This window comes from Rhagoletis pomonella, unplaced genomic scaffold (assembly GCF_013731165.1).
Source record: "Rhagoletis pomonella isolate Grant_MI unplaced genomic scaffold, Rhpom_1.0 Rhpom_scaffold_00008, whole genome shotgun sequence".
NCBI lineage: Eukaryota > Metazoa > Arthropoda > Insecta > Diptera > Tephritidae > Rhagoletis > Rhagoletis pomonella.
The window spans coordinates 19,602,831-19,627,287 of record NW_023458562.1 but is presented as its reverse complement, the minus strand read 5'-3'; the positions used below and the strand labels follow the sequence as shown (position 1 = coordinate 19,627,287).

The window sequence follows — 24,457 nt, the reverse complement described above, 5'->3', positions numbered from 1 at the left end:
ATATGTTTAAGTATTTATGTACAAATGTATGTATGTATGCATGGATGCAAACTATGCAGTGAAAAACACAAGAACAAAATAAAGATACTTTAAATAAAATATGAATTTAAGTAATGTCACATGGCACAGAATTGCACATAGAGTCATTCCTCCAGGCAAACTGACAGCAAGGTGAGAATTGGATTGATGGAAAATATACCAAACTCTGAAGTAAGCAACAGAATACAAATGACATAGCGATCTGAGCAGAAGGTTATCAGTTCGTTGGAATATTTTTATTTTTTTTGTATCTTTTTTTTTGGTCGATGAGTTCTAAAAATATGTATAAAACGCTATAAAAAGACACCAGTGTTCAAAATTTTGATCGTATATCTCGAAAATCGAGAGACTAGTTTGCATTGAAACATACGGACTGCTAAATCGATTCAGTTCGAAGTTTTGATCATTTCTATATGCTTTTTTTATCACTCTATCCTTTCTTCTTCTGGTACTTACAAACATGGGACCAAAGTTATTTTACCATTTCATGTTCACGAAAGGTATAAAAAAAAAAACAGTTAATGACACTGTTAGACAAATGGTATGAAGAAAAAAAATATTTTTTACAGGTAATTATTAGGTTATTACATAGATACATAGGTTATAAAAATCGATGAACGCAAAACTTATTTTCGTTTGTTTTAGGCAAAAATAATTTTTTTTTCTTCATACATTTATTTTTACCGGCAAAACTGTTGAGTATATAGAAAAAAACGTTATATTAACAGGTTAAAGGAATTGTAATTTTTAATTTTTTTAAATTTGTTTGAGCAAAATCGGACTAGTGGTTCTCGAGTTATGTCAAAAAAAAGACCACCAAAGGTGACAATTTCCCCTATATGATAGTTACTAAATTCAAATCTATATATCTCGATTCCTAGACGTGACCCAGCGAAACGCCGGGACACATATAACTTGTTTTTTACCGATATAACATTTCCCGTTGGTTTCATCCCATCCCGATTTTGACTGTCGCATAGTGTAATAAGCTGCCTGAAGTGATTTAAGCTCAATGGTTATATGCCGGAGTGTCTGATGTCTGAGGAGAAGGTGTAGTGATCTCCGGAATTGCAGCTATAGCTTGTACCCTACATTTAATAAAACCAAAAAATTTTTAAGCAAAAAACAAAACCGACTTCAATTCTCATATAAAAATTTAAAAGTGCCGTTAATTTTTTTGTGACGTTTTAAAAAAAAAAAATTATAGAAATCGGTTAACCTGGTTTAAAGTTATGCGTAACCATACAAAATGAAATATATTCCGAAGAATTTATAACCCCCTCCTTTTTGTGAAGTCGAATAATTACAAAATATTTAACCCTGCTTTGATAACCTACGTCTGCGAGACGTATGCCTTTTAAATTTGTCGCTCCTTCTTTTGCAAAATGAAGATTGAAATCGGTGGAATTTTCATTTTTAATGAGGAATATTTCTAAATAAAATGCAATTAAATAGTAGAAAAATATTTAAAGACTCCATAATTCTTTTTTTTTTAATTTCATACAATTTGTATTCCTATAAAATTGAGGCAAATCACACAGACGTAGGGTTATCTTCTCGGCAACTTTCAATCGCGTTACCAAAGCTTGGTTAACATGTAGGGCCTACGAAGAACGTCAGAGCTGGTCTCTGGGAGAAATTATAATTTGCTTGCAGATGTCAGATTTTTTTTTTAGTTTACACATAGAATACAAATAGGATACAATTACCCAATACTTTCGTTTGCTTTATGACTTAAAATATATCACCAATTTTTTCCACGATATTTAAGCTATTCACTAACTTATATGGAATTTCCTCTTCTCTCTGACATGCCTTAATTTAAAAGCGCGAAAAATATTCAAATTTAACACTGAAAGAAAAATATTATTAAATAAAAGCAGGAAAGATTGGAGTAAGTCTAGCGCATCCAATAAGACAAAAGCATTCGAACCACTCCCTATACTACAACCATACACAATAACAAAAAAATAATAATAGCTACAAGTAAATCGAATTCACGCGAAAAATATGAAATTCTAACCATGCAGATAAGCCGTCAGACTAATATAAAATATATATGCGCACTAGTCAAATTAAATTCATAAAACCGTGAAATAGACAACAAGTGCTTTTGAAAATGTATCGAAAAGCGATTTACACTTTGTATATGAATAGCATACTCCATGCAAATTTACATATATATGAATTTGTGTATATGCTTTTATGTGAAATCACCAATCGACCGAGCAAAAATTCAATAAAACTAAATCAAAATATGAAATACAAATTTTACACGCTTGTTAACACAATTTTGCATTTTACACCTCACGGCTTCGAGTTGCTATCGAAGCAGAACATATGTCCGTTTACGAGTATTGACACACATATAAGCTCATGTAGGTACAAGCATACAAAAACAAACACGCTGCATTTTGACATTGAAAAGGATTAAAAATTCGCAACCCACAAATTCACGAATGGACGAATGCAATCAATGGTACATATATCATTTACTAAGTGTCGAATATGTGCATAAGCTTTATAAAACTGCTTCGCATACATATGTATGTACACTTGCAAATACTGCAAGTGCACTTCACAGAAGGTGGTAACTGCAGGCGTAATGCGTACATGCCTATGAAGCTGTGAGCGGCCCAATATATAACTGGAAGTGGAAAGAATTTACATATGTACAAGTATGCATGCACATTAGAGTGGTTCAATTTTTGTATGGGGAAAAAAACGTCATCGTAGAAAACGGGGCACCACCTTATTTTTTTTCCTTTTGATATTTGTAATATCTACAGGAACTTTCAGTTTTCTACTGCAAGCAATATAGGGTGCTCAATGACCTTCAAATGCGCTACTGGATCGCTGTGAAACTGGCAAAAATATTGGTGGTTTTTATAAAAAGCTACTGTTGCCATCAGGGGCGGCGAAACGCCTTGTGCCCGGATGGGTAGTTCTGCTGGTGGCAAGAGTATGCAGGTAAAAAATAAATACAACAAAATTAACAGATTTCTTTAGAAAAACTTATTGTGTCGTGTATAATACATTTATTTTTCATACATACTATGTATGTACATATGTATGTATATATTTCATGGAAATTATCCTTTAATCAGATTTCGAAAAAAATTTTTGTTCTGCAGTAAAAACACGGCATTTCATGTTGAATTTCGTGAAATGAGGTCGTTCATGAGTTCAGGAATAAGAATGCAATATTGCTACAGGGAAAATTTTAGTGAAAATCGACAGGAAAAACAAAAAAAAAATGTTGAACAAAAGTAGAGAAATTATTAGACGCGTTTCATATTGTTAAAAAATTAAATAAAATACATTTGAACATTGCAAAGATCGTATAGCTATGAAAATATAATGATAGCTGCACTTTTTATATGAAAATTTGCTCGTGGAAGTGCAAACAATTTAAGCAACAAATTACTTAAATACTAGTATTAACAATATATGATATCTGTTTCTTAGCATCCTCGTAAAGTTTCATGAAAAAATTCGCGATAGTTTTGTTAAAACACACACTTGTCGATGTACACAAAAGTCAATCCTTGCCACATTGTTGAGGCGTTTTTGGTGCATTGTCGAGCGCAAATAATTTTTCACCCTACGCAAAACAGAAGAGCTCCTCTCGTTAGAGCATGTTGACCCTGGAATTGTAACAAGTAATCTAATGAAGCGTACATACTCAGAAACAAGTCCCACACACAATTCGTTTTCACGCAAAAATTGCACAACATCTTTCACAGAGTCTGGTCTGTGTGCCATATACATATTTAACGCTATTGAGTCTGCATTCGTCGAAATCACCATTATAAAAAGGTCACATTTTCTTCAAATCTACTGTGTCGCCAAGAATGAACTTTTTTTAAGTTTTATAATACGTTGCCGAGTTAGTATCAAATCTACTTGTCAGCGAGCAAATAACTTGGTAAAAAATTTCATAACATGTGTATCTTCCGAACCACCAGCACCCCTTTCGGCAAGAGAAAAAATGTTGGAAGGTGCCCCAAACCCTATCTACGAAAAAAAATTTTTGGACCACTCTAATGCACACATGTGTATATATATTTGCAAGTATTGGTACATGCAAAAAGGCTCTGCAAAATCGATTGGCAATCGACAGCAGCTGTTGCATTGTTGCTAAAGTGGCAAAATTTATTAGTGCAACAAGTCGTTTTGGTGCTACTGCAATTTTACGGACCATCCGGCATGTATTGCAGCACATAAATACATATGTATGTATGCATGTATTTAGGCAGTCAAATATTGACAATTGCCTGTGGGATTTTCATTGCATATGACAGCTTTGTCACTTGCATGGTTTTTGAATTTGAAATTTACGAGTGTTTTTAATCGACTTTCGACACAGTGGTATTTATTCATTCGCATTTTTTAGGCAGCTGCTTGCATACATGATCCGTTTTTTGATACATAATATATGTAATAGGTAGAAGTTGTCATTTGACACTTGTTCACATATTTTTTTCACTTATAACACTTGCAATTGTTGTACAGCAGATTAGGAAAAATGACTAACACTTTTATAATACGGCCAGGCTGAAATTTCTTGTTTATAATAGGTATGTTTTCTCAAGTAGCCTTAAAAATATGGCAATAGGGAATTGCTCATATTCACTTCTCCTTCATATACATATGCAATTTCATATTATAATTCACATTCATATTAATGCTGACATTCATATTTATATTTTTATTTCATAGTCCAAGTTCACTTTCACATTCATACAAAATTTCATAATCATATTCATAGTAACATTAATATCCATATTCATATACAATTTCATATTCATACTCATTCAGAATCAATTCAGAATTGCTTCAAAAAATAAAATTAAAAAATGTCTTTTGAGTTGTTTTCATGGTTAGGGCATTCCATTCACAGTCATATTCGTTCTCCTCACACTCACATTCATATTCATATTTACATTCATATTTATATTTAATTCAAAATTCATATTCATATCTAATTTACTTTCATATTCACACTCATATCCATATTCAAGTTTACATTTTTACTCTTTTATATTTCCAATTCTTTGAGGAGTACGCTGTAGGTATACCTTAGGGGATTGTGGAAAGCTATTGAGAGCTATTTTACAAGCTTTTATTTATGTAACTTGCTTTGTATGTATGTAAGTAAGTTTGCTTGGAGAAAATCTTGCAGTCAACTGTTAACCAACTTCCCGATGAGCTAGAGACTTGAAATTTCAAACTTACCTCAGAACCCGAGGACAATGCAATATGAAAGAATCCGCTAGGTGGCACTGGGGTGGCGTTATTTTAAAACCCCGTATTTATAGTCCGATTTGGTTCATATTTGAAATGTATATTACCTACATGAAAGAAAATTACTCCACCAAAAATGTAGGCGGTAGGTGGCGCGGGTGTCAGGATATTTGGAAAGAGGTATTTATGGCCGGATTCAATCCCTGGTCAAAGCACCATCGCAAAAAATTGAATAAAAAGTTTTTTCTTAACAGCGGTCGTCCCTCGGCAGGCAATGGCAAACCTCCGAGTGTATTTCTGCCATGAAAAAGAGCTTCTCATAAAAATACAATCGCCGTTCGGAGTCGGCGTAAAACTGTAGGTCCCTCCGCTTTGTGTGACAACATCAAGGCGCACAGCACAAATCGGAGGAGAAGCTCGGCCAAACACTAACATATGTGTAAGCGCCAATCTATTATTATTATTTATGGCCGGATTTGGTTCATATTTGGAAGGCTTGTTTTAAAAAGATTTTGTACTATAAACTTATTTTCAACTAAGCACTCATTTTGAATAATTTGGTGCGGTGAAAAAAAGAAAATAAAATGAGATATTCAAATTCAACCCTTCTAAATATGTTTTTATTTTAAACTACATAAAACAGTGGCAATCTCTCTCTTTGCCAGTTCACAGCTGAATTAAATTGCTTCCCAATGCTTACTTCAAGAAACTCTGACACGATTACACAGGTTTACAAAAAAAAAGTTTATGCATATTAAAACCAACCAATATATCCCTATGTTATTCGACACGCTGAATGCGAATCCGAAGTCTGTTAGTCTCCACCACGTCACGTTCGTGATCCGTTGAAGGTCAAGTAGGGAAAAATTCATTGAATAAACCTGAAAGTTTGGTTTAATATGCATACACTTTTTTGTTTGTGTAAACCTGTGTTATTTTTTATGTACGTTTGTAAATAAAACTTTCAATAGAATGTAAAATACTCCTCCGGAATAATCAGCACTTCCATACTATGTCGAGTCACGACTTTTGCAAAAATGTATTTAATACACCCTTTTAATCAACAAATAAAATTTTTGCCGTCCTATTTAAATTATATTATAGCGGTGAGTTGTTTAAAAGATGCATTAAAAGCGCATTGATACTTTAAATACGAATGCAAAATGATGGATGCAGGAGAACACTGCAACTGATTTGCATTAATTTACATTTATTTGCCACAAAATAAAAAAGGCATAAGCAAACAAATTATTTGAGCGCACAAGTAAGCAGCCTAAAAAAACTAAAATAAAAAATTAAATTTACTAGCAAAAACATAAACTTAAAAAGCACATTAAACTACATTTTTTTTACGTGCGTACATAACGACAAATAGCGTGCGCGTTCATTTGATTTATCAAGTTATGCAATCGCATTAAATAATTAAGTGATTAGTAACCCGGCGGCAGCGAGGTGTCGGAGCTGAATAGCAAATTAATTTGTAGTTTTAATAACCGCATACATACATTGTTTTTTTCTCATATTTATTTCAAACGAAAAATCAGTTTAGAAAGCGCCACAATGATAGTTGATGATATTCAAATTTTGTGTCAATTAATTATTTGCTAGCACTTAATTAAGCCGCAATGTGCATTTTTAATACATAACTGCTGATATGATTCACACAGAGGCATACCTACACCTGTTAGCCGCACGCTTTTGCAGGTCGCTTTTTAGCAGTGTGTTGGGGCAAAGGCTAGTTCGCGTAGGCGTTATGAGTTATGTATAAGTACATATTAATATACTTAGTCTCATTAGCATGCGCTTTTATGTTAATTTTTTGTAGTATCGCTGCCGTTTAAAAATCAAAAAACACTTCAGTGTGCTTTATTCAATTGTATATAACGAAATAATAAGCAGCGCAATAAATCTTAACTGAAATCAACACTAGAATATGTACTATATAAAGCACAAATTGACAATAAAATACTGTATATAAGTAAGTGAAAAAAAAAATTTAAAGTAATTAAAATGAAGCAGCGCATAGAGATCGAACAGCTGCTGGCAATTGGTATTCGTGCTGCATTCTATCGTGACAATATATGCAGTTATGTAAGTGCAGTTCCGCTTGTCACTCCATCACCGATTAGCAATTAATTGCAAAATGACAGCGTGAAAAAGTTAAAGTTTAACTATGCTGCATATTTTGTGAGTTCAGCTCGGCTGGCGTGCTTTGCTTTTTAAAATGCAGCACAGCTGGTGGCTATTGGCGTCGGCTAAGGTGTTGGGTGTGTTAAAGGTGATTTGTTGTTGTAAAGTTAAATGCTGCTTAAATGGTGCTAAACAAGAACAGTAGCATAAATTATTCATAAATTTGATTTTTTACTTTCGGAGAATTATGTACATATGTATACAAAGTAATTGCTGTCATATTGCCGTTACGCTTGTATTTAGCTTAGACAAGGTGATTGACTGCTTACATTCTTTGTAAACTGAAGTATTACATTTGTAATGTTAGAAGCTTTACAAAAAAGTGGAGTAGTTTTACTTTTGCATTTACATAGGTTTGCGACAAGCTTGTTCAAAATGGGTAGCCAAATGCAACTCATCTCGATTCCAAGAAAATAGCTAGGTTTAAAACAAATAACCTGTAGAGAGCTTAGTAGACAACATCCTCTTGAACTTTGATTAAAATTAGTTAGCTGAAAAAATTTTACTTCATTAAATTCACACAGTTGACATTTTTACTCAGAAGCAGCTGCGCTTAAGGACTTTCGTATAACGAGAAATTGACTAGAGTACCGAAAACTTGGCTGTTTCGAAAGCTCTGGCTACTTCTTCGTCTTCGTCCATTTTGTCTCCCTCTTCTTTAACTTTTCCTCCTCTTCTTTTCGCTTTAAGCGACGCTCATTTTGCTTCTTCATTTTCTTAAATTGCACCTTGCAGTAAATTTTGACTGACTTTAAAATTTCACGTTCACGCATTTATTCTCTGGTTGGTAAAAAAAAATTTCGAATCAATAAATGTCTCACTTCACTTGCCCTCTACTCTGTAGTCTGTTGCTGGTTTTGCCTCAAAAGAATACATATTTCTGCTTCTCCTTATAACTGTAAATATTGATTTAGGCAGACAAAGTCGCATTTACAATTTTTTGTACAGACAGGTCGATAATAAAAATTTATGTATGCAAGTAATTTGTGAGCAACCAATTGCCTGATAACGATTGTGCGAGTATCTGGCGCACAACAACAACAAACGTAGACTCTTTCCAACTCTTCGTAGATACAAAAATAAAGATAGTTTCAGCGCTTCACTTAGCTCCGCAAATATGTAAATTTCTTTTGTTCAAATTTCTTCTTCAAATTTACTTATGTATTTACTTATTTCCCTCTATTCACTTTTCACTACTCCCACTATCTACGCCTCCACTTATAGCTTTTTTCGTTTCTTTTTTTTTTTGCCACCCACCTGATAAATGCTAGAAGAAGTATGCAATAGTAATTTATCAGACCACAAAAGTATTTGCCTCACAGCAATCAGCGTTTGAATCACTTTTTATTAAACGTAGTCAAACACTTTTGCGTGATTTATTAAGTGCCTCGTTATAGTAATAAAATCATTTAATCAATGTAAAAAAAACGTGTCTTATTTATTTAGTTAAAATGTTGATTGTAAATCTCCCGCAAATCATCAAAGCAAAGCCAACCGCACCAAACCGAGCCGTACCGCACTGCTCCACTGATGATCACAACTGATTTTGAACTGTTCTCGGCGCTGTTGTTGAAGCATAAACAAATATCTTGCACAAATCTTGTATTGTTACTTAAATGTATTAAGTTACGTGAAAAAAATGCCGATCTTAGTTAGTAAGAGGTGAATAAGAATCGTGAGTGCTTTTGAAGGTTGCCAAGGTCGCTTTGACGAATTCATTGGCGCGGTGCGGTGGCAGGCAGCCTACATTGATCATTTCAGAAAATTGAGAAAGTATTGATAGAAAATGTATAAAAAGTGAATAGAAAAAATTATAACAGTCATTATTGCTTTCAAATGCTACAGATTTATATTTAACTAGTGGACCCGCATGGCGTTAAAACGCCCTAAATTGAATTTAAAAAACTTAAAAAATATTCCAAATGTTAGTCAGAGTTATAATAGCTCCGAGAGCCATATTTCATCAAAATCATTCAACCTTTTCTGAGTGATGAGCAGTCTCGCATAGTGCATGTTTTTATTTTCATCGAATTTCAACTCACCCTATACTGATGAAAAAAGTTCTTAATGAAAAAAAAAATTAAACCTTTATCATACATCTACAGGTTTAGGTTTCTAATTTGACCTCTTATTTTTGAAATAAAATCTTCTTAAATATCTTTCGTCTGACATTGTGATATACATGTATTTCAATAAATGATGGACTAACTCGAATTTGATTGTTCGAACAAATGACAACCCACCAAAGTAAAGGTCAGGAATCCCTTTCAAACACATTTCGATTTATACCCACATTTTCTGAATAATTTGAATGTAACTTTTTAAACACGTCGCAACTCTCTTCAAACATTCGAAATGTTCTAACTAAAGATTTCTGAACACTCTTTCGTTTTTCTGCGGTATTTTTATATTTCATATACTTTCTGAATTAGTTAATTGAGTTAAACCTTTCAAACAGGTGGCAGCCCTCTTCAAAAGTATTTGCAAGCTTAATCATTATTAACTCTCCTTCGGCGGACACCGCAATACATATTTTAATTAACTAATGAATTAAGCGGAATTTTAATTTTAAAAAATGTGGCAGCTCCGCTAAATACAATGCAAACAATTTCCAAACCCCCTTAGATTGATACCCATATTTTAAATATTCATTTAGCTTATAAAATAATTTGAATTTAACTTTCTAAACAGGTGGCAACCCTCTTCCAACACCTCAATAATATTATTACCGTTCAAACTAAAGATTTCTTAACACTCCTTCGTTAGACATCCATATTTTGATATTTCGTATAACTTGTGTATAAGTAAACTAAATTCGACATTTCAATCAGATGGCAACCCTCTTAAAAGTATTTTCAGACGACTACTTTCTGAAACCCCTTTCGTTTGGCAACCATATGGTGATACATATTTTTCTTCCCTAATATGATTTTTTAAACAGGTGGCAACCCTTCTATAGGTCAGCTAAAAAAACAAAGCTTTTCAAAACCATTTCGATTGATACCCAGTTTCAATAATCGATTTATTTTTTTAAATAATTTGAATATATTTTTTTAAAGGTGGCAACTCTTTTCAAAAAAGTAAAACCTCACTGCGCGTCTACAGTCCAAGGCTCTTAGTTTGACGCCTAATTTTGGAAAATCGAACGAACGGAGCGGATTTGATGGCACTGATTATTAAATAAGAATTTAATTTTTCAACAGGAGACATCTCTGTGCGAAAAACTAAAACCAGTTTGCACATCTACGGACCTAACGCTTTAATTTCACATCCCATTTTTGAAAATCGGGCGAACGGTACAGATCTTTTATCCTGCACAAAAATCCCTTCCTTTAGATCTCCGGAGCACGCAACATCCATAAATGATAGAAAAGGGTTTTTTACATTCCTTTTATTAGCTCGGGATGTAACTATGTAATACTGATGCGCCTAAAAGATGCAGCGATCTCTATTCTCAAGTTACATACCTGATGACAGTATGAATGGAAATTATAATAGCGAGGTTTTAGTTTTTTTAAACAATAATTTTTATTTTTATTTTAACTAAGATCGTCTTTCTGTAGGCCATAATAAATGTGTATACGTTTGCCTTGAAAAGGCTTAAAACAGTAATTTGTCTGCCTTTCGAAGGCGGCGGAAACAGGAGCTGCGTTCCGTTTGTGTTCCGCATACCGCATCCTGAAGGAGGAACTCAATCAAATACTTAACCAGATGTGATTTTTTTACAGCGAACTTAAGAAAATTTCCAATATAAATACGAGTACTACTAGGCGTTGCATTTATTTAAGCTGATTCAAGATATTTCGCTACCTGAAGGTGAAAAGGTACCAAGTCTCTTTTTTCAAAATTTAACTTTTCAAGCAGAAGGCAGGTAACACGAAACTATATCGATTTGTCGTTTTTCCTGGACAATTTCAAAAAATGGACTTGGCACCTTTTCGCCCTTAAGCGAAAATTTTTAATTCAGTTTGAGTTTGCAACAAGCTAAAATTTTCCTAGCAGCTCTGCCAAAACGTACTATCGCAATATTGATTCCGCTGTTGCTTATTTTAGTATTTTTCCACTTAAATATTTAACTTATCGTCTCTGTAATACTCCTTTGCCTATTTTATTACTCTTTCGTCATCATTTTAATAATCTTGTATATTTGCATAAGTTGTGCTTTAATCGAACATTATTTGATAATATTCTTTGTAAAAAAATCGACTGCTATTTGGTGTAGGCGTAGTCAAATGAAATTGTACGCATCACTGCGGCTGACTAGTAAAGTGAAGGTTAGGAATATCGAAATGATTAATAATGTTTGCTCAGCAGGAATTGTATTATTTCAGTATCTGTTTAAGCCATAGACATCATTTTCTTGGCGCAAAACTGTTTTTTTTTTTTTAGCTCATACGGAGTCAAATCTTGATCGCACTTAAGCATTTGGTTAGGTGAGGGTCCATGGGAAGCCGCACATCAGTGCAAAAATTAGTTTCTTTATAAAATTAACAAATGTGTGGATAAGACATTTGTAAAAATCTTGAATCAACCGAAAAATAACAAATTAAAGCTTTAAATGCATTTTTGTTTCCTTTTTTACGTTTCGAAATCAAGCTCTAAGTAAATTTTTTGAGTGAGTTTAAAGTAGGTTCTGTTGAAAGTACTGTGAAATTATTTGCGATTCATAATTCAAATGTTTGGTAAGAAAAATATATAGTACAGCTCATCTTACAATATTTTGCCAGATGAAATTTTTTTGATATTTTTTTATAAAAATATGGTTCATGCTTTATCAAAAACGATATACATCACACTTCCGAACTTTATAAGGAAAATTCCAGAAAATTTTATCTAAACTTTTAAGTCTAGCACATTATATAACGAAAACCAAAAAAATAAATATTTCAAACTTCGTACAAAAATTATAAAAAATGAACAAACTTTAACAATTAAACCCAAAAATTTCAAACTTTTTGTTCAGAATTTATAGAAAAATTCAAGGTACGCAGTTTTATAGCCCATTAAATTTAAATGGCTAAAAGTGAAAATTTCAACACGCTAGGAAATCGCGCTGATTTTTAATAATTTTTTTTGGCTGATGGTGCTAAGCATTTTCTTCTATATAAAAGGCACCATCCTAAGATAAGACGTGAGTGAATTGAACCCCTAATTGGCTTCCTTTATATTTTTTAATAACTAATCTTTGATATGGACCATACTAAAAGCTCCTTTTCATATAGAAATTCGTACGTGTCCCACCCCTGACCAATGAATTTCGGATTTTATTCTAATAAAGCAATTATTTTTGTTGTAGTTTTTGCTTTATTTGTGTTCCTGGTTCTTTGTTTTAATATAGGACACCAAGTTCACACAGAAAAGTGAAACAAATTCGCAGAATTTTCGTAAAATATATCTGCTCCAAAAAGCAGGTTCTTTGTTTTTGTCCCACCCGTGACAGAAGAAATAACTCAGATTTTTTTCCATATAAAAGTAAGCTGGAAGGATTTTCTTCTTTTGTAATAACTCACATAATAGGCAATTGGGTGTAGCTTTATCAAAATGTAGAATTGTTCAGTACTTTATACTTAAATTTAAACAAGAAAGAACATTTTTTCGGTACAAATGTCTGACCCGTGACGGTGGAATCGCCCTTATATAGAAATCATTTTATGAAGTATCAATTGCCGTGGTTAAACATAAATCAATCGCTCAGTTCAATGAGCTAGGTTAGGATGTTCCCATATTAAGCTAAATATTTATCCGTTTGACTAAATGATAATTAATATGCACGCTGACGACATTATTGAAATTGTTGATTCTCTTGATTAAGTAGGCGCTGTTATTTTGCTTTAATATGGCTTGCTCATTCGAAGAATTTTATCGTCGCCAATAAAAACTTTACGATATTAGCATACAAATTTTGATTATTTAACGTGATACTTTTATAATTCAAGACAGTTCAGGTTTGACTCGGTGATGTGTGTGAAACGAGTGTTCATCTAACAAACTAAAACACGGTAGATAACACTCTGCTGGGTGCCAGAGCATTGTGGAATCGAAGACAATGAGGCCGGTGATGAGTTGGCACGAGAAGGATCACCACCCGCCATTTTGGAACCTGAACCATTTTGTGATCTCAGTTGGTTCTCTCCGAGAGCCATAATTACTGAGTGGGTACGCTCTGAACGCAGTAAGTATTGAGAAACGCTGTGGGTACACAGAAACGCCATTCTATTCGGCTACACTTTCAACAGTAAGGATAAAAATGGCATTAGGATACATGCAGTGCTAACAACCGACAGCGATTTCATCTACACTGAATATGTATGATCCCATAGTAAGTATGTCGGCTCTGCCTTGAAGGCGATGAGAGGTCAAAATATATTATTTAGTACTGTACGGCTATAGTCAGCCAAATATATCCATTTCAAAGTTCGAATGGTCCAACCCTTTGTAATAAATAACTCGCCTACCCTTTTATGAAGAAAAACCTAATCGGATGATTGTTTCATCATCGGTGGCCCCTAGCAAAATTTCATGCTTAACATTTTTGTAGATAATTTTAACCCCCTAATTGCCAATTTTAATAAAATTACATTCCAATTCTATAAATTATAGCCCAAAGGACCTTTTATGGTAGAAGTTTAAAAGTTAAAATATTATATGAAAAATCCATCCCTGGTCCAAATTTTTATATGAGCATTGAAATTGGTTGTTGTTTTGCGGGCGGCCGCTGTAGTGTAGTGGTTAGCAGTGCGCGCTACTATTACGCAGGGCTTGGGTTCAAACTAAGTTTGCGAACAACACCAAAATATAAAAAAACATAAAAAGGTTTTTTCCTAATAGCGGTCGCCCCTTGTTTAACAGCAGCAAAACACATGCTCTAAATCGGAGGAGAAGCTCGGCCAAACACTAATTTATGGTGTAAGCGTCAATCTATTGTTATTATTATTACTTGCTTCAACTCAATATGTATGTATATTTATTAATAAGTATATACTTTTTATTTGATTACGATGAATAAGTATGCAATAAAAAGGGCGAGACTAGTTAGTCGTCAGCACCTGCACTGCCACCGGCATTGATATGCAAATGAAAGTAAATTTATAGAACTATAATTAGATGACAAAATTAGCGGAAAATAAAAACTAGATGATCTAAAAAGCAGTGTTAATAATAACTAAAATTTATGGCTTATATTTATACATGTGCGTATGTACAAGTACTGATCAGACTTCGCTCATTTAAAGAAAGATCAATAAAGCGATTGAACGACTTTCCATTTTAAGAAAATTTGAATAAGAATTTGCATAAATAATAAGCTTATATTCCGAATAGTAGCTTGAAGGTATAACAAAAAAAAAATACAATAATAGCGCCACTCAAGCCAATCAAAAATGCTGATTGAAAGCAAAAGGAAGAAATATTTAATTGATACTCTCAAAAAATATTACCTGCATTTTTTACCTACAAGTATGGTGTCGCATATTCTATTAATATTTTTTAGTTTTTTGCATGTTGGTTGTTGCAACCTGCTTGACTTCCTTATAGCCATTTGGCCATATAGCAACTTTGTAATTAAATCGCTTGAATTCCAAATGCTTGTAAGCAACTCCAGTTCAAGAAAAATTGCACTAGACGAGAGCAATACTTGTTAATTTTCTAAGCCGACGCAAAAATAATTAGACGCAAAACAATTTTGGCAAGTTTAAAGAAAAAAAAAATCAACAACTGGTTTTTGGGTGCAGTGGCATTTTAACAAAATTTAATAAAAAAAAATATTTGCCTGTCGGTGATTGGCATTTTGTAATCGACTTTATTGCGGTGACTGCCTCAAATTCAAATATCGCTTATACAAGTTAACATATGTATGTATGTATGTAAATACTCTTACCTGTTATGCGCACGAATACATATTGAACCCGGTTCAGGTATTCATTTGCCAATATTTAACCTTTTTCAGTCACAACTCAAGCCTTGAATTAAAGCATGCGCAGCTGTTGCCTGTCAATACAACTGAAAAAAAATAAATAAATTTAATAAAATAAATTACAAATTACACCAACCAACCGCAAAAATTGATAATTGCAGAAAAACGAAATAAATATAGAAATATTAAAATGCAAAAAACACCGAAAAAAAAAAAAGCAAGTGTACATACATAAATGTTGCGTTCAACCACATTCTAGCTAATTACACACACATGCCTATTAAGCGTAAATTTAACGTATGTATGTAAAAAAATAAATATGTATTTACTTAAATACATAATTACATGATGTAAGAAGCTATCGAGCTAAGGGTATTTTTTTCACAAATCAATTCGCTACGCTCATTTGCATTCGAAAATTAAATTTGATACAAAAGTGCGTCAAGCTAAATATGTTAAAGTGTTGCATAGGTGATTTTCGAAAGGTATTTTTCATACCTTAATCTTATTTAGTTAAGTGAGTCATTGTGGTGGGGAAATCACTTTGAACTGCGCATTTTTTTTTAATTTTTTAAATGTAGAAAACCCATTCATGTTTGCTTACTACCAACGCACAGTGGCCGAAAAATTTCAAAATCTGGGTAGAAGACTTTGAGAGTTCTATGATTTTTTGAGGTCGCTGACAGTACATATTTTAAATATCATACGCACCTTTGTTAAGCCGAATTCTACAAAATCCTAAAGATTTGTGTATAAATATTTAACCTATAAAATTATTTCAATAAAACCATATCAACGGCTGAGTGGAGAAGGAACTTATCTCGGCAGCTGGTTCGAAAACGCCCTATGCCACGTCCTATTTCAGAATTTGCTTGAAGAACGCCCTGCCTCAGCAAATGATTCAAGACCTCCCCATCTAATTGTAAATAAAATATATCGGCAGCCATTATAGATCCACCGTTCACTTAGCCGCATTAAAACAAATTTATATCTTCCATTGCAAAAATACCATTTCTTTCATTTAAATCGACAAACTAAATATATTTTATGGCTTGCTCACTGATACGCATTTTTTTATTTTGATTACCGGGGCGTATGATGAACGCAAGAATGAGCAACCTTTACCTTGAACTTTAAAAAAATTGTAAAGCGTCAAAGCATGCTTTATCGATCGTGAGTGCTTTAGATTGAAAGATTGAAAAATGCTACTTTCGTTTTCGACTTTGGGCCAGCATAACTACTTTTTCGACCATTGTGCAACGTGTTGAAATATTATTAATAGTGCGCATGTCTACATGTGAACATATGTACATATACACATGTTTACATACATATATGTATGTACATTAGGACGGATCAATTTGATTTTTTTTTTTGCTGTGCGCGTGTAATTCTAAGCAAATTTTCCGCAGAAACCATGGGTCTAAAATAAATTTGGAGTTTTTCAAACTGCCAAAAAGGTTTCGAGGAAAATGTGAAAGTTTTCACTGTTGCGCCCTCTGGAGGAAGTTTTAAGAAAAAGATAAGTGCAGCAATGGATTCCTCATACAAAAAAATAAACCGTATAGCAGGTTTTTATACAAAGCTTAAGCATTTTTTACGAAAAAAAAAAACTGTAAGAAACCTACTTGCGAAATTTGACAAACTCCAAACTGATTTAAGACCCATTGTTTCTTCGGAAATTTTACTTAGAATTACACGTAGAATCTTTCTGTGCTATACGCGCATAGATAAAAAAAATCTCCCATACAATGTGACCCGCCCTAATGTACATACAAGCATACATACGTCAAAAACAAGTTCGATTTATTTGCTTAAATCTGCAGTAAATCCTTAAAGCTGAAGCGATTGCTGCAGTGAACAAAATTAAAAGAGAATCGAAATACATATGTACATATGAACAGTTCGTTTTAATTAAAATCAGGAACGTTTGGGAAATACCTTATTCTAAAATATTTATCTGCATATCTGTTGTATTGAAAACAACTGAAACGAGTTACGTGAGCTATGAAGCATTTTCAAATCAATGACACACACAATTCGGGTATGTTGTATTTTTTACAAATTCACGAAAAAAATACAAAAATATAAAAATAATATGATTATAATAATAATGCAAAATCTCTTGATTATATAAGACATGTTGGCTTATCAGCAGTTACCAAACTATACAAATTGCACCGAATGGGTATTCATCGCAGATTCTTAGACGAAAATTAAGAATATTATGAATTTTTGGAAAATGGACTTAGCCACGCCCACTTATGGTTACATATGTATATCTTGGTAAACGCCGCACCGATTTCTTCCAAACTTGGCACAGTTGTTAGCCTTGCTAAAGCATACCAAATGGCCGAAAATTTTTTAAATCGGACAATAACCACGCCCACATCCCATATAACGGTAATTTGGAGAAATACGAAATCTTCCACAAATCACTAAATATTAAAGCTAATTTATTCCAAATTGATGCTTGCAACAATTCTTTACCAGGAAATACCCATAACCACAATAATGGAGAGCTTAAAGGTAATAAACCAAAAATCTAAAACAATTGTGTAATTTACAGTATTGGAAACATTCAAATTATACCACTCATTGAACACTTATTGAAATAGATCAATTAAAATAAAGATAACAGTAATTGCTTGCAGCCTTTTAAAAAATACTGCCATATAACGCCATATATAAGTAAAAATAATTATTATTTTGTATAAATATCATTTCAAACTCGGCTGTGTCTATATTTGCTTAATTGCTGCACACTAACTTGCTCACACATTCTTCACACCTCACACGGCCTGCAGCGCTTCACAGCTGTGAAAATTGAGCCAATTTATTTATGTATTTATTTTTCATGTGTCTACGTATAAATACAATCGGTATTCATTACTCATTTCATTTGCATTTATTTGCGTGCAGCTCGTTTTGTTAGGTGGGTTTGTTTATTTGTTTTGATGCATGTTTTATCGGCGTCTGTTGTGTTGTTTACCTTTTTTATCTATACATTGTTAAATTTTATTTCTCTCATTTTTCTAAATGCGAGTTTTCTTTCTTTTTTGCCAAACCCAGGCAACCAGCCAACAAACCACAAGCGGGAGAATGTCATAGCAACATTAGTGCCGCACAACAATGTGTGATTTACCGGATTTGAACTTGACCAAGAATTGAAGGAAAGCGGAGAAGGCCGGCGGAGCGTATGATTTGCTGGTACTAGTGGAGTGAAGAGTACACGTGTTAACAATACACACACCCGTAGTTTTTTTTCGCAGCAGCATTCACCGTCGCATTAGTACAGCCGGCGTAGCATATATGTATGTATGTACTTTAGCAACGGCGATTCAACAGGTTTCTTAAACTCATAATTCCTTTGTTGTTGCGTACAGATACAGTGACCTAAACAAGTAACCACGTGTTGATTTTTTTGAATATTCACAATGTTTTTCAACTTAATTTTTAACCGACTTCACAAAAAGGAGAAGGTTATCAATTCGTCGGAATATATATATATATTTTTTTTGTATGTATGTTACCGCATAACATACTATTTAATTTGGTTTAAATCTGATCATTGATAATCTTAAATTTTTATATAAGAGTTGGAATCGGTTTTGTTTTTTGCTTAAAAATTACTTTTTTTTGTTATTTTCATTTATAAAAATATCGCCCAAGCTTTAACCAAAATCATATAAACAAAAGTTTCAAACGTTATACAAAAATTTTGGAAAATCTAACAAATTTGCCTCGAAGTTTAAAAATTTTTAATCAGAATTTCTGGAGGATTTTTTGGTATGCAGTTTTATAGCCCATAAAATTTTAGTCTAATGAAGTGTAAGTTTCAAGCAGTCGATTTTTAATAATTTTTTCTGACAATTTTTGAACTTTTTTTCCATATGAACATGTATTTCTTATGAAATAAATTGCGGCAGACCGTTCGCAACAAAATTTCAAAATATCAAAGCCAGTTTTTGCAAATTACACTTGTTATAAAAAAAAAATCGCAAAAGCAGTCACCAAAAAACGGATTTGAAATCAACGCGATTTTCAGCCTGTTAAAACTTGCACCTCATCAGACAATAATGGGCTATAAAACTGCATACCCAAAAATTTTCCAAAGTTTCAGGTTTAAAATACTGGAAATTTGGATGAAAGTTTGTTGTGTTTTCTTAAATTTTGTATAAAGTTTGAAACTTTAATTTACATGGATTTTGTCAAAGTTTGTGAAATATTTTTATAGAAAAATTAAAAAAAAATTGATGAAAAACATTATGAGTATTAAGAAACTTAAAACGTGTTCACTTGTTTAAATAACGGTATATACTTACATGCATATCTTTAGTATAATGCGGCATTCGCAGCATACGATTGCGAATGACTCACTGGCGCCGTCCCGAGTCTCATCATAAAATTCCTTGTCATTAAAGAAAAGGGGGAGTAGGGGGCATTATACTAAACCGAGCCTTTCGATATAAGCTACTATTCCATACGAATACAAATATGTAAGTATATTAACTGCTAACGCTCCAGATTAAAAATTTCGAAATTTGGATGAGAACTTGTTACATTTTCCCAAAATTTTTAAAGTATGAAACTTTCATTTATAGGGTTTTGGTTAAAGCTTAAGCTATGTTTTTAAAAGAAGTAAAAAAAAAAACATTCAACTTGAAAATCATTGCGAATTTAAAAAAAAATCAATACCTGTTCACTTTCTTGATTCACTGTTTGTTGTTGCTGCTGTTTTTATTTACGGCTTTTTTGCATTTGACGGCGCTTCATTCTTAGTCGTGATTTTTTAGCGCGCTTTATTGTTAGTGTTTTATGCATTTATAATTTTATTCGCTAAGCTATTAAGATCACAGAAATTATGTAAATTTTATTGAAACTTTAGTTTGTTTTTCATTTGTATCTGTGATTGCTTAGCCGCATGCTGGCCTTAAAAATTTCGTGCTGCTTTGCTGCTGTTGTTTTGTTTTCTTTTAATATTTTTTTTTTGTAAGAATAAAGGAAATTGAAAGTTGAAAACGTGCAGAATGAGTTTTATATGCTAAATCTATATACATACATATACATTAATGTGATCTGCTGAAGGTCAATTTACAGCTACGTGAAGTATTTAAATAACTAGCAATGTATATATGTATACAAATTGTATAAAAAAGTTGTAAAAAGGGTTTATGCAAAAGCCTTAAAGGAAAATCTTGCTCAGGAGTCATCCAATGATTTATGATTAAATAAACCGTTCCGCAATTGCATATTAATTTGCTGGTGAGTGCAATTAAGGTAAAATGTAAAATAGACTCAGACAATCATGCTAAAGCGACAAAAGTCTGCACGGAAGCCACTCTACTCAGCAGATTCACGCAATTTGTGATGTTCACCAGTGGTGAAGGCATTTAAACTGCATTAGCATATTGACACTTAAGCGATTCATTGATTGATTGCTGAAATATACTTTGTCTATGTCACTCTAGCTCTGCCTGCAACGATGTTTCAGCGCTCAACCGATTTCCTACTTAATATTGTCAAGAGGGCTGTTCATAATATTGTGGAAATGGTCTGACATTTTGAAAATTTGCGTTGTATTTGTTTGCAAAATCAATTCATCCCCAAGTGAAAAGGCATTAAAACGTGCAAATCTAAACAAAAAGTGGATGGAAGAGATTTCAGAAATTTTGGTTTATTTTCGGGAGGCGCCAAAATTTGAGGTAAACAGAAAACAAATAAATACAATTTGTGGTGGTGGTTGCTCAGAAGTGGTATTTAACAAAAGATTTTCAGTACAAAATTTGGCCCTAAATGCACAAGATGGGAAACATCCCTAATGTTCGTATATTTTTTTACATACTAGTCTGCTATGAGCAATAAGAAGCAAGTACCTAAAATTGACTGTGCGGTGGAGATGAATGCGAAAAAAATTACAGCAGTATTTTCCGCTTTCAACTTAAAAAAAAAAACACACATATTTTTTTCATGCAGATGTACTAAGCTATAGATGAAAAAGCGAAGGTAAAAGAAATTAATGAAATTGAAATGTATTTAGCTTATTGTATTTAGTTGAATAATGGATATGAATATTTATGTCATTTGTGCTTACATGCTAGCTAGAGCCATAGCAGTTCATAAATATTTATTAGAAAATATTAATTTTCCAACTACCAATTAAATACACTCATTGAATGGGATCTATTGTATCATTCTGTTGGGCAGTTACAGTAATCTGTAAGCAAAACTGGTAATAAACAGTGTCGCCGTTAGCTGCTTTAACATGAACAATGAGTTTAACATGAACAGTGCTTTAAAATTACATAAAATGTTAACAGAAAACTTTTTATTAACAGAGTTTTTTTAACAGTATTTATTAAAATCAAAATCCAAGTCGCCACGTGCCAAGCTTATTTTTCATAGCCAAGAAAGCAAGCTTTTGTGCCTTTGGGACACTGGTAAACAAATATTATAACTCAGCAATAACATAGCAAGCTAAAAAGTAAATATTTTATAGCATTTATAGAACAGTTTGCACTGTTTAAGAATGAAGCAGAAAACGAATGAATACAGTGCCGGACATAATGATAACGAGCCCTAACCGCCAAAAAGGTGTCAGCGCCATTTTTTTTCACGACTCTCACGACTACAACCCGTCCATTGTAGATATTGCTTTCATGTTCCGTACTAATCTGTTTTAAATCTGCACGATTTATAAATCGTCACCTAAATTCACAAAGACCCTAACCAACAAATTTTTTTATTTTACAGGAGAAGCAAAAAACACTATAAAATTAGTATCAATTTGTTGTTTTTGGTACTAACACTTCAAAATATTTATTTAAGGTGTATTTTAATACATCCTACCAAAATCTGTTAAAAACGCAGTTTCAAAAAAAAGTGCGAAATAAACCTAAGGAGATGGTTGGGTATCAAAGGCCTCAGGTTTTCGTCTCTCAAAACATTGCGAGAGCAAACAACTTGATAGGCACAGATATTGAAGGCAACATAAGTTTTGCTCACCCGCAACCCATCGATGCCTCCCAGTTTCTGACCAGTTGCTTCGATTTCCGAAGATGGGAGTACAATAACTGGCTGTAGACCGGGGAATGCCTGGTCTGATCCAACTCTGGACAAATGGTCAGATGTCTCATAACCAGGTACTCCTGAGTGACCTGGCATGCAAAGTAAAGTAAGCTCAATTGCATTTCTGAACTTGTTTGGAAGTAGTTAAAGGGCGGTCCAATGATTTAAGTGCAGCTTGGCTGTCAATGCAGACACGTAAACTCCTTCCCCTCCACCTATTTTCCAGCACTAGTCCATGTCCTTGAGGTTTGTATTACCTAAGCCTTGAAGCCCGAAACATATTCCCCAAGAAAAAAGTGAAGTTAATCCCCACGTGAGACTTCCACGATAGTTTTGCATCGAGAATTACTCCTAGATACTTCACTTCGCAAAAAGTCTGAATTGTGTCTCCTTTAATTTGAGGGGGTGAGACCTTCTTCTTCCAGTGAAGATCACAACACAAATTTTTGTTGGGTTAGCGGTGAGCCGATTTCGATTACACCAAGTCTCTAATATTTTCAATTATATCTGCGCTTTCCTGCAAACAGCCGGCAGAAATGGGCCCCGTGACTAGACAGGCCCGCATAGGCTTGAGCGCGAAAATTCTCTAGATCAACGGTTTATTGTGGTAGAATTAAATTGGCTATAAAATCGCAATTTTTATTAAACTTTGATGATTTCTTTTTTAATATTTGAACATAGTTTGTAGTCTGGATTTATATAGTTTTTGTTAAAGGTTGAATTTTTCATTATTTCGGGCAATCTAAGTATAGATTACTCTCAAATCAATACGCCACTATTTTTCAGCATTGAGTTAAGTTATTGGCAATTTTGCTTTGTTAAGATTACATCTTTTATCCACTTTCAACAAAACTAATATGAAACAAGTTGAAATTTCCTGTCTTTAACTACAAAAATCATATACCCAAAACATTAATCAACTGTTCCTTACAACCCAAATGAATATTTAATTGAAATTGAATCCTTTTCAATATCCGCTTAAAGTATAAAGGCAGCATATTATAATTACTTAGAAGTTCGAAGCACGCCAACAAAAAGCGTAAAATCAATGAAAACGAAAAAAGTCAAAGTGAAATTGAATAGATTGAAACGATAATGGTAAATACTGAATACGGTTGTGCTTACGGTAAGCCTAATTAAATTTTGGTTTAACGCCTGAAGTTAAGCAAATAATTAGTGTAAGTATGTAGAAGTACATATGTGGTAGTGTGGGTGCATGCATGCATGCATGCATGAGCATGTTAGCTTAAGCTAAAACAAACGCGCCAACCGGAAACCTAACGCAAATGAGTAAGCTACAAAATTGGTTAACAAAATCAAAATGAAAATGAGTATGCGAGATTGCGTTCGTGTGCGACGGAAAATGTTAGTACATAAAAGTGAAAGCTGACGAAAAAAAGTAGTAAAATAGCGCCAAGTGCATTGAATGAGGTTGAGGCTGAGTTGGTTCAAAGCACAGATATATGTATGTATTTACTTGTTATTATTGTACACTTCTCGATTACATTTAATCGGCTTATTGTTTTTGTTGGAAATCAAATTTTCTAGAACTACAAACTATGCGAGCAGAGCTAATGCAATTGCCTACTCAACCAACACGCATATATGTATGTATGTGCATTTGTATTTCAATAAATATGTATGTATATCTTTCCTATTTACACATAAATATTTGCTGAGATTTCAAATTTATTTCACTTTACTCAAATCAACAGTTTGCTTAAAATATTTTAAAGTTTTTTGTTCTATATTAATCAACTTAAGTAGCACTCCAACGCAAAATCACTCTTGCCAACAAGTGCTACTTTGGACTGAATAGGAAATTCAGGAGTAAAGTCCTCTCTCGACGTGCAAAAACCACACTCTATAAGTCACTCATTATGCCCGTGCTGATATATGGCGCAGAAGCATGAACAATGACAACAGCCGATGAGGCGGCTCTTGGAGTATTCGAGAGAAAGATTTTGCGGAAGATTTACGGGACTTTACGCGGAACCCGCT

The 24,457-nt window shown here is 33.3% G+C and overlaps 1 protein-coding gene across 1 annotated transcript in view; it reads right to left on the bottom strand.

Moving 5' to 3' along the window:
- The window catches only part of LOC118744326 (UNC93-like protein), a 45,731-nt gene extending 36,731 nt beyond the window's left edge, over positions 1 to 9,000 (bottom strand). The window contains exon 1 of the mRNA XM_036477242.1: positions 8,734 to 9,000. The gene's annotated coding sequence lies outside the window, so the exon portion shown is untranslated. The remainder of the gene's footprint in view (positions 1 to 8,733) is intronic.
- Positions 9,001 to 24,457: the final 15,457 nt, after the last annotated feature.